Raw genomic sequence first — 15,795 nt, forward strand, 5'->3', positions numbered from 1 at the left:
TTGCACCTGATCTGGGTTGTGAGTTCCCCTTGACCTTTCACATGTGAGGCAGCGTCTCCAATTTTGTTTAAGACACACAGGGTTAGCTCTGCCTCGGCACACCCCCGACACCCACAATGTAACTAGAGCCGCTCTCACTTAACTTCAGCTTTATACAATATTCAGTTTATGCCCTAGAATTCGTTCACTATATAAATCAGATTCCAGTATGTTTCCAAAATATGGAATGCATTTCTAAACCGCAGGGAAGAACATAGAATCTCATCTCAAACGTCGCATAATCAGGTCACTATGTGGCCCTGGCTGTTTTCAAAATGAAATGAAGGTTTTCAGACTCGTATAAACTCAACCTCAATGTCCCCGTATACACTTTCTAAATATTAATTAGGATACTCCGTGGCTTTTATAAACTGTGGTGGGGCCTCTTCTTCCAGACCCCCAACCACTGCCATCTGGGTCTAAGGCATCTACTGGCCACTTGTTCTACCAGATATCAAATTTCTTTTTGAGGACGTTATATTTAGATTTCTGAAAGAGATGGCAGTAATACTTAGCTCTACGCCCCTGACTCACCCCCAAGGGGGTCAAAGGGCAGTATATATTTTGACGTCAGTTACTCCGTCTCTTTTGTTTAGAAGGACCTCAGTTATGCAATCTTCAAGACACAAAAGGTAAAAGAGTTCTCCTGCACCCAGAATTGCTGACGCCACGCGATGAGAGATTCCAGCCCTGCTGAATTCCTTCTTCACGTGGTGCTAACCCGACAAAGTACAGACCCAAGTTCACCAGGCAAAGGATAGCCGGAGCGTCGTTAGTTGCTTTTAGTTGACTTTCTCCTTGTAGAGCCACAGCATGTTAAGAACACGGAGTTGAAGTGGCCTGGGTTCATATTTCACACATTGCTAGCTGTATGATTTGGGGCAAGTTAATTAAGCTTCACTTTCTCCTCTATAGAGTTCATAACAGCATCTACTTCGTACAGCTTCGGTGTCACATTGCATGTAAAGTCCCCAGCATGTGGTGAGCACCATGTTAGTGTTGGTTACTTCTAGTTCATTCATTCACTTAACTAACACTGAACACCTACTGCAAAGCATTTTATGGATGGAGAACTGGGGCACAAAAATCTTGGGCAGTTATCCAAAGTTATCGTTTAAATAACAGTGGGACACAGATGTCCTGATGTCCGTTTTTAGCTCACTGGGCTAAGCTGGCTCTCTTAATGGGATATTAAAAACCCAACCTAGATTTGGGAAACGGCCAGGGGCCTCTCTAAAAATGCAACATTTTAGTATATGTGCTGCCGAAGCGAGCACTAAAAATGCAACATTTTAATGAAAAGACAATTTCTTGTTTTGGTTTTGTGCAGGGTGTAATGATTTCAAACACGTCTATAAAGTTTTCATAAGCAGAACAGAAGAAGACTGAAACATAACGATGACCCACTAAAAAGTGCCAACAGATCCTTAAGCCATTCAAAAATCCGTCTCGTGCTTTACCTGTGTCTCGAACAATCCAGAAAACATGCCTTGTTATAAAGTAAGGGCCCGAGATTTTTATTTCTTAAATTGTACGTATTGTCTTTATTTCTTCATATAATGAGATTCTTCATAACTTTTAATCAGTACTATTTATAATATAGAAAATAGTAAGGGCAAACAATGGGTGAAAGGCAGAAAGATAGTGTCCTTTGAATCAATGATTTATTTTCCCAAATGAACGCTTACCCTCAGAGATTGCTTAATAAAGTGAAGTTATTACACTAAATAGATTAGCCCACATCCATCCTGCCAAATGCTGATCTCAGATTCCCTATGGAACAAATATTCCTTAAATCTTTAATTTCCGTAGCAGTATACTGAACTGAAAATTTCAGGCTCTGTAAATTCAAGTAACTTAAAACTGGATAAAAGACTATGAAATAAAATTAAATATAGTTCTTCACATATTCTAGCAGGAACCTAAACATATGATACTTTGGTTGTTTCTGCACAACAATGCAAAAATATGTTTATTTTAAAAAGTAATAAAATCAGGGGCACCTGGCTGGCTCTGTCAGTGGAACACGCGACTCTTGATCTTGGGGTTGTAAGTTCGAGCCCCATGGTGGGTGTAGAGATTACTTCCACATAAAATCTTTTTTTAAAACAAGTGATGAAATCAATAACCAGTTAGTATGCTCACTAAAACACTTCAGAGCTTGGGGCACCTGAGTGGTGCAGTCGGTTAAGCATCCGACTTCAGCCAGGTCACGATCTCACTGGTCCGTGAGTTCGAGCCCCACGTCAGGCTCTGGGCTGATGGCTCGGAGCCTGGACCCTGTTTCCGATTCTGTGTCTCCTTCTCTCTCTGCCCCTCCCCCGTTCATGCTCTGTCTCTCTCTGTCCCAAAAAGAAATAAATGTTGAAAAAAAATTTTTTTTTAAATAAAAAAAAAAAACACTTCAGAGCCGCCCCTCCCCCGTTCATGCTCTGTCTCTCTCTGTCCCAAAAAGAAATAAACGTTGAAAAAAAATTTTTTTTAAATAAAAAAAAAAACACTTCAGAGCCAATCCGACAACGAGACAATGAGACTTTTTTTCCCACCAAAAGCACAGAAAGTAATTACATTAAGGCTGTCCAAATAATTTGACCAAATTTAATGAATGCTCTACAGGTGGATTTTCCGAAAATCTTTAACCAGAATGCTTGGGTTGATGAGATAGACTATACCCACATTGCATGACATAAATATTTCAAAGTGATAAAGTTGATTCTTCTTAAATCCCTCTAATTGAAAACTGTGCCAAAATTAATACGAAAATAAATTTTGAAACAACCAGGAGTCAAAATGTGTATTTTGAATGACAGCAGTTCTACTGGCTTATAATCATTTCTTTAGCCCATATAAAAACCTCTTTATAGCTTCGGTTCCATGATTGTGCGTTTCTGATGCAGATAATTTATTATAAGAAAAGCAAGATCGTCCTGGTCTGCGTTTAAGTGCATTTTTTAAATTTTGCTCTGCTGTGAGATATAACCTTGGTAATATAAAAAAAGTGGGAATGCATATTTTTACAAATGGCAAGACTTTTTATGCAAAACTAGCATTTGACAGTGTCATTTACAATAACAGTGAGTCTTTTAATCCATGTAATTCCTGGAGTAGCTACTTTGTTGTGCACCGGACTTATCAGTTTGGGGTCACATTGTTACCACAGCTCTGAGCTTAGTATTCACTTTTATGTTCCCTCTCCCCAGGCACAAGAGTAATTTTGAAACTGATCAAAGTAAGATTTCTCCTTATTGAATAGAAGTTGAGATGAATCCATTCATTCATTTCACACATTTTCACAGAATGCCTGTTATGTGCCATCTAGGGACCTGTGTGGAGAAATACTCACGGTCCCTGCTCTCACATGGCTGAGAGTTTAGTGGAGAGACCAAGAACAAGTAAGTGTATAATTTAAAGGTGATAAGCGTTGTGAAGGAAAATTGTAGGGTACTTTGAGCTAGAACAGGAAGGCTCTAATTTAGTCAGGGAGATCAGGGAAAGCCTCCCTGCTAGTGGCAGCCATCTCTCTACGAGGACAAAAGCCAACTTGAAAATAAAGCCAACATAAAGGAGAGAGAAGAACCCAGATAATTACAGTGAAATGAAGCCCTGACGGGACTGTGAATTAAGGACTAAACCCCTGGTCCACCTAACTTGGGTTTTTTGTTAATGACTACAAAAGCATTCTGTTACAGGCAAAGAAGATAGAAAGAAGAGATAGAAAGAAGAGAAAATAGCCTACGTGAAAACCCTAATGCAGGAAAGAAGGTGATACAATGTTAAACACTTCTTATTTCCAACATAGATCCATTCCTTTGCCCCCTAAGGACACAAATCTATGCTTGTACTGTTCTCTCTGCCTCTAGTACTTTTTCACACCTACAATCTGCCTATCAAATCCTACTCATCCTTCAAAGTTGTATTTAAGTGCCTCCTCCTTCTCCACAAAATCTTCTCTAACCATTTTTACCCATAACGATACCCTTTCTCCTTACTGATCCTGGCTAACGTTTTTCTAAATTGAATTTCAGCATTGCTGTATCGCTCAACCTCCCCCTCCAACCTATTCTCCAGTGCACTTTTGCACCTGCTTGCCTTTGCCCAGCGTATTTCATATTCACTTGACCTGGAGTGAACCTTATCCTACACAACCTATTGAAATCCTACATATCCTTCAGACATCTATAACGCCACCTTTCTTGGAAAGCTTGCTCTAACCCCCTCGTAGGACATGAGCATTATCTGTTTCTCCCGCAGGATTGTCCTTCATTGAATACAGAGACCATCTTTTATTCACCTTTGAGTTCTGAATGCAATACTACAACAGAGTGGACACTAGAGACAAATTTTTACTGAATGAATAAGTGGATGAATGGATGGATGGATGGATGGATGGATGAATAGATGGAAAGATTCCTCTAAAACATATTTTGTATGCATGGAAGTTCTTAGAAAAAGGAACCATATCTAATGTTTAATCCTCTGAGTACATAGAATATACATGCATATTGCAAAAACTAAATAGAAATATTTATTGAATAGAATTTAGAATAATCAGAAATATGGGAATTTAAGCAAATCTGTTTGATGTTTTTCTTTCTTGCTTTGCTTTGTTTTGTTTTGTTTTTTTGTTTTAACTGGAAGCTATAGAATGTCATGTAGCCACATTTACTTTAATGCCAAGAGTTAAGCACATTCTTTGCTAATGACAGAAATCATCAGAGCCATTACTAAAGTCACTGATGCTCTTTAAAAGGGGTCTATGGGGGCGCCTGGGTGGCGCAGTCAGTTAAGCGTCCGACTTCAGCCAGGTCACGATCTCACTGGTCCGTGAGTTCGAGCCCCGCGTCAGGCTCTGGGCTGATGGCTCAGAGCCTGGAGCCTGTTTCCGATTCTGTGTCTCCCTCTCTCTCTGCCCCTCCCCCGTTCATGCTCTGTCTCTCTCTGTTCCAAAAATAAATAAACGTTGAAATAAAAAAAAAAATTAAAAAAAATAAACAAAAAATAAATAAAAGGTGTCTATGCTTGGAAGACACTGATCTATATATGTGTATCCTATTTAAAATAAATTTGCTTCCTTTGAATCTAAAGGAAGAAAGGAAGAAAGAAAGAAAGAAAGCCACTGATGTACAAGGATAGGAAGCTAATAGAAATGAGAAGTGTTGTTCATGTGGTTAAGCACTAAATTTTGGTGAATTGCATTAGAATAGAAACAGCTTCAGCTATAAATACTGGACTAAAAGAACCAAAGACCAATGTTTACTTCTTCCCATGAAATGCTCTTTTGAATGGGCCAATTGACTTTTACAGTGAGAATGTCTTTCAGTGGATCAAACTGGACACTTTATAGCTTTGTCACTTTCTTTAAAGTAAATGCCTCAAATCTTCAAGTTAGGTTAAGATTTTTGGTACTACTCATGCAGTGTTTGATGGGAATGTAATTGTTACAGATTTTTTGAATGACAATTTGACATTTTCTATCAAAATGTAAAATATGCATAACCTCTGACCCCACTGAATCTCTTAGGACCCCGTCCCAAATAAAAAAGCTCACACTAGACCATGAAGAGATACTTTTGAATTTTTGAAAATGTCTGTAATATAGTTATTTATGTATTTTTTTTATTTTTAAGTGATGGCTACACCCAATGTGGAGTTCAAATTTACAACCCTGAGATCAAGAGTTGCACGCTCTACTGACTGAGCCAGCCGGGTGCCCCACAAGGAGTTTTTAAAATACAGGCATATCTCATTTTATTATGCTTTACTTTTTTGCCCTTCACAAATTTGCGGTTTTTTACAAATTGAAGGTTTGTGGCAACCCTGCATTCAGCAAGTCTATTGGTGCCATTTTTCCAAGAGCATTTGCTCACTTTGTGTCACAAGCATTTGCTCACAAAATGTGTCACATTTTGGTAGTTCTAGCAATATTTCAAACTTTTCCATTATTATTATATTTATTATGGTGATCTGTGATCAGGGATCCTTGATGTGACTACTGCAATTGTTTTGGGGTGCCACGAAGCACACCCATATAAGGCAGTGAACCAAATCAATAAAAGTTTGGTGTATTTGACTGTTCCACTGACCAACCATTCCCCACTCTCTCTCCCTCTCCTCAAGCCTTCCTATTCCCTGGGACAAAACAATATTGAAATTAGGCCAATTAATAACCCTACAGTGGTTTCCAAGTGTTCAAATGAAAGGACAAATCATACATCTCTCACTTTAAATCAAAAGCTAGAGAGCCACCTGGGTGGCTAATCAGACTCTTGATTTAGGCTCAAAGTCATGATCTCGTGGTTCGTGGGTTTGAGCCCTGTGTTGGGCTCCGTGCTGACACTGGAGAACCTGCTTGGGATTCTGTCTCTCCCTCTTGAAAATGTCTGTAATATCGTTATTTATGTATTTACTTATTTATTGATTTCTTATCATCTCTGCCCCTCCCCCACCTGCGTGCTTGCTCGTTCTCTAAATAAATAAATAAATAAATAGCTAGACCTTATTAAGCTTAGCGACGAAGGCATGTCAAAAGCTGACCTAGGCTGACAGCTAAGCCTCTTGTGCCACAACTGTTCGCCAAGTTGTGGATGCAAAGGAAAAGTCCTCGAAGGAAGTTAAAAGTGCACGGTGAAGCCACGAATGATAAAGTGAAGCAGCCTTATTGCTGATATGGAGAAGGTTTTAGTGGTCTGGATAGAAGATCGAACCCCCCACGACATTCCCTTAAGCCAAAGCCCAATCCAGAGCAAGGCCCTAATGCTCTTCCATTCTGTGAAGGCTGAGAGAGGGGAGGAAGCTGTAGAAGAAAAGTTGGAAGCTAACAGAGGTGGGCTCATGAGCTTTGAGGAAAGAAGCTGCCTTTGTAACATAAAAGTACAAGGAGAAGCAGTGACCGCTGATGTGAAAGTGGCAGCAAGTTATCCAGAAGATCTAGCTAAGATCATGAGTGAAGGTGGCTACACTAAACAAGAGACGCTCAGTGTAGATGAAACAGCCTTAGATTGGAAGAAAAGGCCATCTAAGACTTTCATAGCTACAGAGGAGAAGTCAAGGCCTGGTTTCAAAGCCTCAAAGGACAGGCTGACTCTTTGTTAGGGCCTAAGGTAGCTGGTGACTTTACGTTGAAGCCAATGCTCACTGACCATTCCAAAAATCCCAGAGCCCTTAAGGATTATGCTCAACCAACTCTGCCTGTGCCTAGCGGAACAACAAAGCCTATGGATGACAGCACATCTGTTTACAACATGGCTTACTGATTATTTTCAGCCCACTGTTCAGACCTAGTGCTCAGAAAAAAAGATTCCCTTCAAAATATGACTGCACATGGGCAATGCACCTGGTCGCCCAAGAGCTCTGATGGAGACGTACAATGAGATTAATGTTGTTTCCATGCCTGCTAACACAGCATCCATTCTGCAGCCCAGGGATCAAGGAGTAATTCTGACTTTCAAGTCTTATTATTTAAGATATACATTTTATAGGTTACAGCTGCCATAGATAGTGATTCCTCTGATGAATCTGGGCAAAGTAAATTGAAAACCTTGTGGAAAGGATTTATCATTCTACATGCCATTAAGAACACTCGTGATTCATGGGAGGAGGTCAAAATATTAACATTAACAACAGTTTGGAAGAAGTAATTCCAGCCTTCGTGAACGACTTTAAGGGGTTCAAGACTTCAGTGAAGAAAGTAGCTGCAGATGTGGTCGAAATAACGAGAAAACTAGTATTAGAAGTGGAACGTGGGGGAACCTGACTAGCTCACGTGGTAGAGCATGCAACTCTTGTTCTTGGGGTTATAGGTTCGAACCCCACACTGGGTGTAGAGATTACTTAAAAACAAAATCTTTAGGGGCACCTGGGTGGCTCACTCGGTTAAGCGTCCGACTTCAGCTCAGGTCACGATCTCACTGGTCCGTGAGTTCGAGCCCCGCGTGGGGCTCTGGGCTGACGGCTCAGAGCCTGGAGCCTGCTTCCGATTCTGTGTCTCCCTCTCTCTCTGCGCCTCCCCCGTTCATGCTCTGTCTCCCTCTGTCTAAAAAATAAATAAAACGTTAAAAAAATTTTTTTTTAAAAACAAAAAAAACCAAAATCTTTAAAAAAAGGAGTAAGTGGAGCCTAAAGATGTGACAGAATTGTTGCAATCTCATGATAAAACTTAAACAGATGAGGAATTGCTCTTATGGATGAGAAAAGAAAGCGGTTTCTTGAGATGGAACCTACTCCGGGTGAAGATGTCATAAAGATGGTGGAAATGACAACAAAGGATTTGGAATATTATATAAACTTAGTTGATAAAGCAGCAGTAGGGTTTGAGAGGATTGACTCGCATTTTGAAAGAAATTCCACTGCAGGCAAAGTGCTATCAAGCAGCATCACATGCTACAGAGAAATCATTCACAAAAGAAAGAGTCAATCAGTGGAGGAAACTTCACTGTTTTCTTTTTCTAAGTGCCACAGCCGCCCCAACCTTCAGCAACCAGCACCTTGATCTCGGCTCAGATCATGATCTCGCGGTCAGATCATGATCTCGCGGTTTGTGAGATCAAACCCTGCATGGGGCATTGAGACAAGACCCTCCACCACCAGCAAAAAGATTACAATTCACTAAAAGTTCAAGTGATGGTATTTTTAGCAACAAAATATTTTTAATCAAGGTACGTACATTATTTTTTAGACATAACGCTATTTCATACTTACTAGACTACAGTATAGTGTAAAATGTGTAAGTTTTATATGCATTAGGAAACACAAAAATTCATTTGACTCACTTTATTGCAATATTCCCTCTATGGCAATAATCTGGAACTGAGCCCTCAATCTCTCTGAGATTTTTTAAAAATCCTTTTTTTTTTTATTTTTTTTTTTAACGTTTATTTATTTTGGGGACAGAGAGAGACAGAGCATGAACAGGGGAGGGGCAGAGAGAGAGGGAGACACAGAATCGGAAGCAGGCTCCAGGCTCTGAGCCATCAGCCCAGAGCCCGATGCAGGGCTCGAACTCATGGACCGCGAGATCGTGACCTGAGCTGAAGTCGGACACTTAACTGACTGAGCCACCCAGGCGCCCCTAAAAATCCTTTTTTAAAGAGTTTATTTATTTTTAGGTTTATTTGGAGAGAGAGAGTGTGCGTAGGGGAGGGGCAGAGAGACAGGGAGAGAGAATCCCAAGCAGGCTCCGTGCTGTCAGCATGGAGCAGGACATGGGGCTTGATCTCATGAACTTTGAGATCATGACCTGAGCTGAAACCAAGAGTTGGACATTTAACCAACTGAGCTCTCCAAGCACCCCAATAGTTTATTTATTTTCAAAATTTTTTAATGTTTATTTATTATTAATAGAGAGAGAGCATGAGTGGAGGAGGGGCAGAGGGAGAGAGGGAGACTGAGGATCTGAAGCGAGCTCTGCACTGACAGCAGCAAGGCAGATGTGGGGCTCGAACTCACAAACCATGAGATCATGACCTGAGCCGAAGTTGGATGCTCAAATGACTGAGTCACCCAGGGGCCTCTTATTTATATATTTTGGGAGAGAGAGAGAGAGAGAGGAGCAGAGAGACAGGGAGAGAGAGAGAGAGAGAGAGAGAGAGAGAGAGAGAATCCCACGCAGGCTCCACACTGCCAGCGTGAAGCCAGATGTGGTGCTCGAACTCATGAATTGTGAGATCACAACCTGAGCTAAGTCGGACACTTAACTGACTGAGCCACCCAGGCACCCCTTAAGATTTTATTTTTCAGTAATCTCTCCACCAGTTGTGGGGCTCGAACTTACAACCCCAAGATCAAGAGGTGTGTGCTCTACCGACTGAGCCAGCCAGGTACCCCCAGAGTTCCACGTCTGCTTAGGATCTAGAAAGCTTCAAAAGAACATTGTTCTAGGGGCGCCTGGGTGGCTCAGTCGGTTAAGCGTCCGACTTCGGCTCAGGTCATGATCTCACGGTCCGTGAGTTCGAGCCCCGCATCGGGCTCTGGGCTGACAGCTCAGAGCCTGGAGCCTGTTTCAGATTCTGTGTCTCCCTCTCTCTCTGCCCCTCCCCTGTTCATGCTCTGTCTCTCTCTGTCTCAAAAATAAATAAACGTTTTAAAAAAATTGGGAAAAAAAAAAGAGAACATTGTTCCCATCCTAAGAACAAGAAAAACAGAAAATCTACAAAATCATAATATTTCTTGAATCCATTAGAAACCTGAGTACACAAGGCAGCTAAGTGAATTAAATTCCAAAGAGTGGCAAACCCCTCCAAGAAAACAGCGAACACATGAATTTTTACCGTTGTTACAGCATGGCAGTAAGGAATGGCCACCATGAAGGTAGGTAAGAAGAAAACCGCTAAACTTTCAACCAATTCTTAAAGACTGAATGTGCGCTATTTCAGTTTAGAAACAAAAGGGAATCACAGACTTTTACAAGGAACATTCACCTATTCCCAAGCTGTTATCCACCAGATTATCACAAGGGAGATTGGGGGAAGGGCAAGGGATAAGAGAGAATCCCCTTTCAGGGCTCAAGCATGCAGGTAATGATCAGGTACCACTGGGGGAGAGGTATGAAATATAGCCCACTTCCCCCAAAACCCTCTCTCATAGGAAGCAAAAGCTGTGAGCATGTGAGGAGCAGGAGAAGGTAGCGAAGCCTCCCAATTAGGGACTCAAGCAAAGATCCACTGCTTCTGTTATGGAAGGGGTAGAAACAAAAGCCCCTTGCCCTAGGGGAGGGCTAAGAGAAGCTACTGTAATCCTGCAGTAATACAAAGCAGGGGTCCTGGCCAGATAGGGAAGAAACAGGAAACTTTCATCTGCTCAAGACTCAGTATAGATGTCCTTGAGATGCATCCATAACTCGTATACGTTTTGAAGAATAAACTTACTGGGGCACCTGGGTGGCTCAGTCGGTTAAGTTCAACTCTTGATCTTGGCTCAGATCATGATCTCATGGTCTGTGAGATCAAACCCTGCATGGGGCTCTGTGCTGAGAGCACAGAGCCTGCTTGGGATTCTCTCTCTCCCTCTCTCTGTCCTTCCTCTGTTCATTCTCTCTCTCTCTCTCTCTCTCTCTCTCTCTCTCTCTCTCTCAAAATAAATAAATAAACTTTTAAAAAAAGAATTAAGTTACTAAAATTATCTCTTTCGGGGTGCCTGGCTGGCTTAGTTGGTACAGTTTTCAACTCTTGATCCTGCGGTTGTGAGTTCAAGCCCCAGGTTGGAGATTTTTTAAAAATAAAATATTTTAAAAATAATAATAATAAAATTATCTCTTCTATTAAGGGCCATCTTTATCTACTTGAAATTAGCAGATGGTGGTGGAAAATTTTGCAAATAGTCGGAAACAGCTGGTTTCCTAGCTTATCCTCCCAGACAGGCCATTCCTCCAGTTATTGGCAGATCTGAGACTGAAACCCAGGCCTCCTGCCTCACCCTGTCATTATAAAGGAGACAAACTAAGTATATTTTAAAAATCAAGTAACTGTGCTCATCCCTACATCATAATTAAAGACCTCTAAAATATGGGAAAATGCCATAGTGAAGGCTTTCCTGGGTGAAAGTCCTTCAAGACCTCAGGAGAAAAGAAATTGTATTAATCCCAAGTTGTAGCCCCAGTCTTTATTATTATTATTACTATTATTCAAACATTTGGATTGTTTTAGTTAATTTTAATATTATACTCTGGTAGATTGAAAATGGCCACAGATTTTTTGCTACCTCCTCCCCTAGAGTCTGGGCTGACCTCAGGAGCCTGCATGACCTATAAAATACAGCAGAAGTGAGGTCGTGAGGTTTCTGAAGCTAAACATAAGAAGTCTGGCAGCATCTACCTGGATGTCTTGGAATCTTTTCTCTGAACACCACGAGCTGTCATGTAAGAAGTCCAAATATACAGCTTGACAACAACAACAAAATAACACAACTTAGGGGCACCTGGGTGGCTCAGTCGGTTGGGCGGCCGACTTCAGCTCAGGTCATGATCTCGCGGTCCGTGGGTTCGAGCTCCGTGTTGGGCTCTGTGCTGACAGCTCGGAGCCTGGATCCTGCTTTGGATTCTGTGTCTCCCTCTCTCTCTGCCCTTTCCTTGCTCATGCTCTGTCTATCTCTGTCTCTCAGAAATGAATAAACATTAAAAAAAATTTTTTTTAAACTAAACAAAGAAACGGGGTGCCCGGGTGGCTCAGTTGGTTAAGCGTCCAACTCTTGATTTCAGTTCAGGTCATGATCTCATGGTTGGTGAGATCGAGCCCCGTGTAGGGCTCTGTGCTGACAGCAAACGGCCGGCGTGGGATTCTCTCTCCCTGCCTCTCCCCTGTTCATGCGTGCATGCACTCTCTCTTTCTCTCTCAAACAGATAAATATTAAAAAAAAAAAAAAAAAAGAATGACCATATGGCCCAGTAATTCGACTCCTACGTATACACCCAAAGGAATTGAAAGCAGGGACTTGAAGAGATATTTGTATACCCATGCTCAGAGCAGCATTATTCACAATAGTCAAAAGATGGAAACAACCCAAGTGTCCGTCAACAGACGAACGCATAAACAAAATGTGGTTACATAAACAAATGTGTATACAATGGAATATTATTCAGCCTTAAAGAGGAATGAGATTCTGACACATGCGAAAGCATACACGAACCCTGAAGACATTATGCTAAATGAACTAAGCCAGACACAAATATGATGTATCTAGAATAGGCAAATTCATAGAGGCAGGAAGTAGATCAGAGTTGCTTTCTATGGGCTGAGAAGGAGGGGAAATGGGAAGTTATCGTTTAATGGGTACAGGGTTTCTGCTTGGGGCCATGAAAAAATTGCAAGTAGACAGACCATTTACTACATTGTGAATTGAATTCATGCCACTGAACTGACACTTCTAAAATGGTTAAAATGGTAAATTGTATGTTATGTGCATTTTACCACAATAAAAAATATAAGAAAAAAATGGCAACCCAAACCATGTATTAGAAGAGAAGGAGGAAAAGGAGAAGGATGGCGGAGAGAAAGAGAAGAAAAAGAAGATTGCCCTAGTCCTAGTACCTTGAGAGCATCACCGGAGCGGTCACGGACCCAGAGGATCCTGACCTTCCAGCCAGCCTGCAGGAACCAAACATGTGAGTGGAAGCTGCCTCGAGCCCTCCAGAGCAGCCTAAACTCCAGCTGATTACCTCTGGGTGACGGACCTCAAGCAATGTCACTTGGGACTGAGGATTACCCGTCTGAGTCCTGCTCCTCAAAAGTACAGGCATGTTTTAGGCTGTCAGGTTTCAGAATAATCTGTCACACAGCAACAGACAACCAGAACATAATCCCTCTACTGTCCGTAAGTGGGTTGAACTGATAGCTCCTAAGTCAGACCTAGGAGAGTAGTATCAGTAAAAATTCCACTCAGTCAAGTCGTGGGAGGTTTGGACAAGTATTTGGAGGGTGGTGCAGGACAGGTCCCCCTCCCCTAGGGCAGAGGGAACAACAATCTGCCTTGAACATTGTATCCTAGGTTGCTAGCCAACATCCTTTACAGACAAAGGCCAGTTCAGTCATAAATGAAAAAACTTATGGAGCGCATCTTGGTTTCATTCAAAATGAAGTTACTCCCACAGGAGGAGTGTATTGTCATAAAAAGTAAGATTATTGGGGCGCCTGGGTGGCGCAGTCGGTTAAGCGTCCGACTTCAGCCAGGTCACGATCTCGCGGTCCGTGAGTTCGAGCCCCGCGTCGGGCTCTGGGCTGATGGCTCAGAGCCTGGAGCCTGTTTCCGATTCTGTGTCTCCCTCTCTCTCTGCCCCTCGCCCGTTCATGCTCTGTCTCTCTCTGTCCCAAAAATAAATAAACGTTGAAAAAAAAATTAAAAAAAAAAAAAAGTAAGATTATTCCCTTCGCTAAAATGACAATGAGGAAAGTGACACTGGTTTCCCGTGCAAAAACAAAAACAAAAACAAAAACAAAACAAAACAAAACAAAAACATTACTATTGGGTGATATTTCAGAACTGTGAAAACTGCTTTCGATCTTTTGTCCTAAAATTGAAAGGTTAGCAGGCTTCACTGTGCCTGTGAACCAGGGGCTGCTCCCCAGTGCCCCAGTGGAGAGGGGTGTCTCTCTTTGAAGCAGACATGAATACTACTGCTCAAATGCGATGAACAGCATGTTAGAAGAGAGGTCAGGAGACCTGAGTTCTTTGTTCACTTCTACACACCATGTAGCGTGGGCAGGACACATGACCTCTCTGGAAGTCAGTTTCCTTGTCCACAAAAAGGGAATAGTTTGGTTGCACTCTGGAATTAGCAGCCTAAGGTATAATACTCTAAAATCTTGATGCGCAGGCTGCACCCCAGGCCAATTACATCAGAATCCTTGTGGGTAGAACTCAGTCCTCAGGATTTTTTTTTAAACTTGCACTACTTTCCAATACAGAGCCATGGTTGAGAACCACTGAAATGGAGGAATGAAGCACAGAAGAAATTTTTTAAATTTCCACCCAGCTGTTAACGTTGTGTAACTTAGCTATTTTAGCAGCACGCTGGAAGAAGGCAGTCTTCTTTTCTTTTCTTTTCTTTTTTTTAAGACTTTATTTTTAAGTAATCTCTACACCCAATGTGGGACTCGCACTCACAACCCCAAGATCAAGGGTCGCACGCACCACTGCCAGGCACCCTGGCAGCCTTCGTTTCATGCCTAGTGCAACCACGGCTCCTGGTCCCAAGAAACATCGGTAATGTGTAGCGGCTGCAAAGCGGTGGAGGCTGGATAAACTGACCAGTGTGTTTGCTCCTTGCCCATCTGCCAGTCCTCACGAGCTGGGAATGTCTCCCTCTCATCATTTCCCTAAGGAACAGACTTAAGTAAGCCCTAACAAAAGATGAAATCAAGAAGATCTGCACGCAGCAGTTCATTAAGATGCATGGCAAGGTCCAAACTGATATCACCTACCTTACTGGTTTATGGATGTCATCAAGACTGACAAGACTGTAGAGAATTTCCGTCTAATCTTTGACACCAAGGGTGGCCAAGTACAAGTTGCCCAAAGTGAGAAAGATCGTTGTGGGAGCAAAAGGAATCCCTCCACTGGTGACCCATGATTCTCACCGCATCCGCTACCCTGATTCCCTCATCAAGGTGAACAACACCATTCAGAATGATGTGGAGACTGGCAAGATGACCAACTTCATCAAGTCTGACACTGGTAACCCGTGTGTGGCGACTGGAGGTGCTAACCTGGGAAGAACTGGTGTGATCACCAATAGAGACACCCTGCTTCTTTTGATGTGGTTCATGTGAAAGATGCCAGTGACAATAGCTTCGCCATCCAACTCCCCAACGCTCTTGTCATTGGCAAAGGCAACAAACGGCAGAGGATTTCTCTTCCCCAAGAAAAAGCTATCCACTTCACCATTGCTGAAGTGAGAGACAAGAGACTGGTGGCCAAACACAGCAGTGGGTGAAATGATTTCGAGGTGACTTGAATAGAAGAGTCTTGGCATATGATGAAAGATAATATAGCATAAATATTGTATAATCTGATACCCCAAAATGTTATCCTTCCATGAATAAATATTTATCACATGCTATGTTCCAGGCATTCTGCTTGGCATACAGGTACCAAGTTCAGCATTCTAGATATTAGGGGAGGGGGGAGGTGCATATGGGCATGGAGAGAGATCTAAAAGAAATACAGATTGTATTCAGTCTCAATTCAAGTGAAGAAATAGACCAATCAGTTCTCCTTGGAGGAGGGGAAAGGGATTCAAGGAAAAAACACCTTGAGTCAAGTCTTTAA

General features: G+C 42.0%; 1 pseudogene; it reads left to right on the top strand.

Annotated features, from left to right (window-relative positions):
- The first annotated feature begins 14,689 nt into the window (after window positions 1–14,689).
- On the top strand, window positions 14,690–15,460 carry LOC101091389 (annotated as a pseudogene).
- The last annotated feature ends 335 nt before the right edge of the window (window positions 15,461–15,795 follow it).

This window comes from Felis catus, chromosome C1 (genome assembly GCF_018350175.1).
Source record: "Felis catus isolate Fca126 chromosome C1, F.catus_Fca126_mat1.0, whole genome shotgun sequence".
NCBI classification, from domain to species: domain Eukaryota; kingdom Metazoa; phylum Chordata; class Mammalia; order Carnivora; family Felidae; genus Felis; species Felis catus.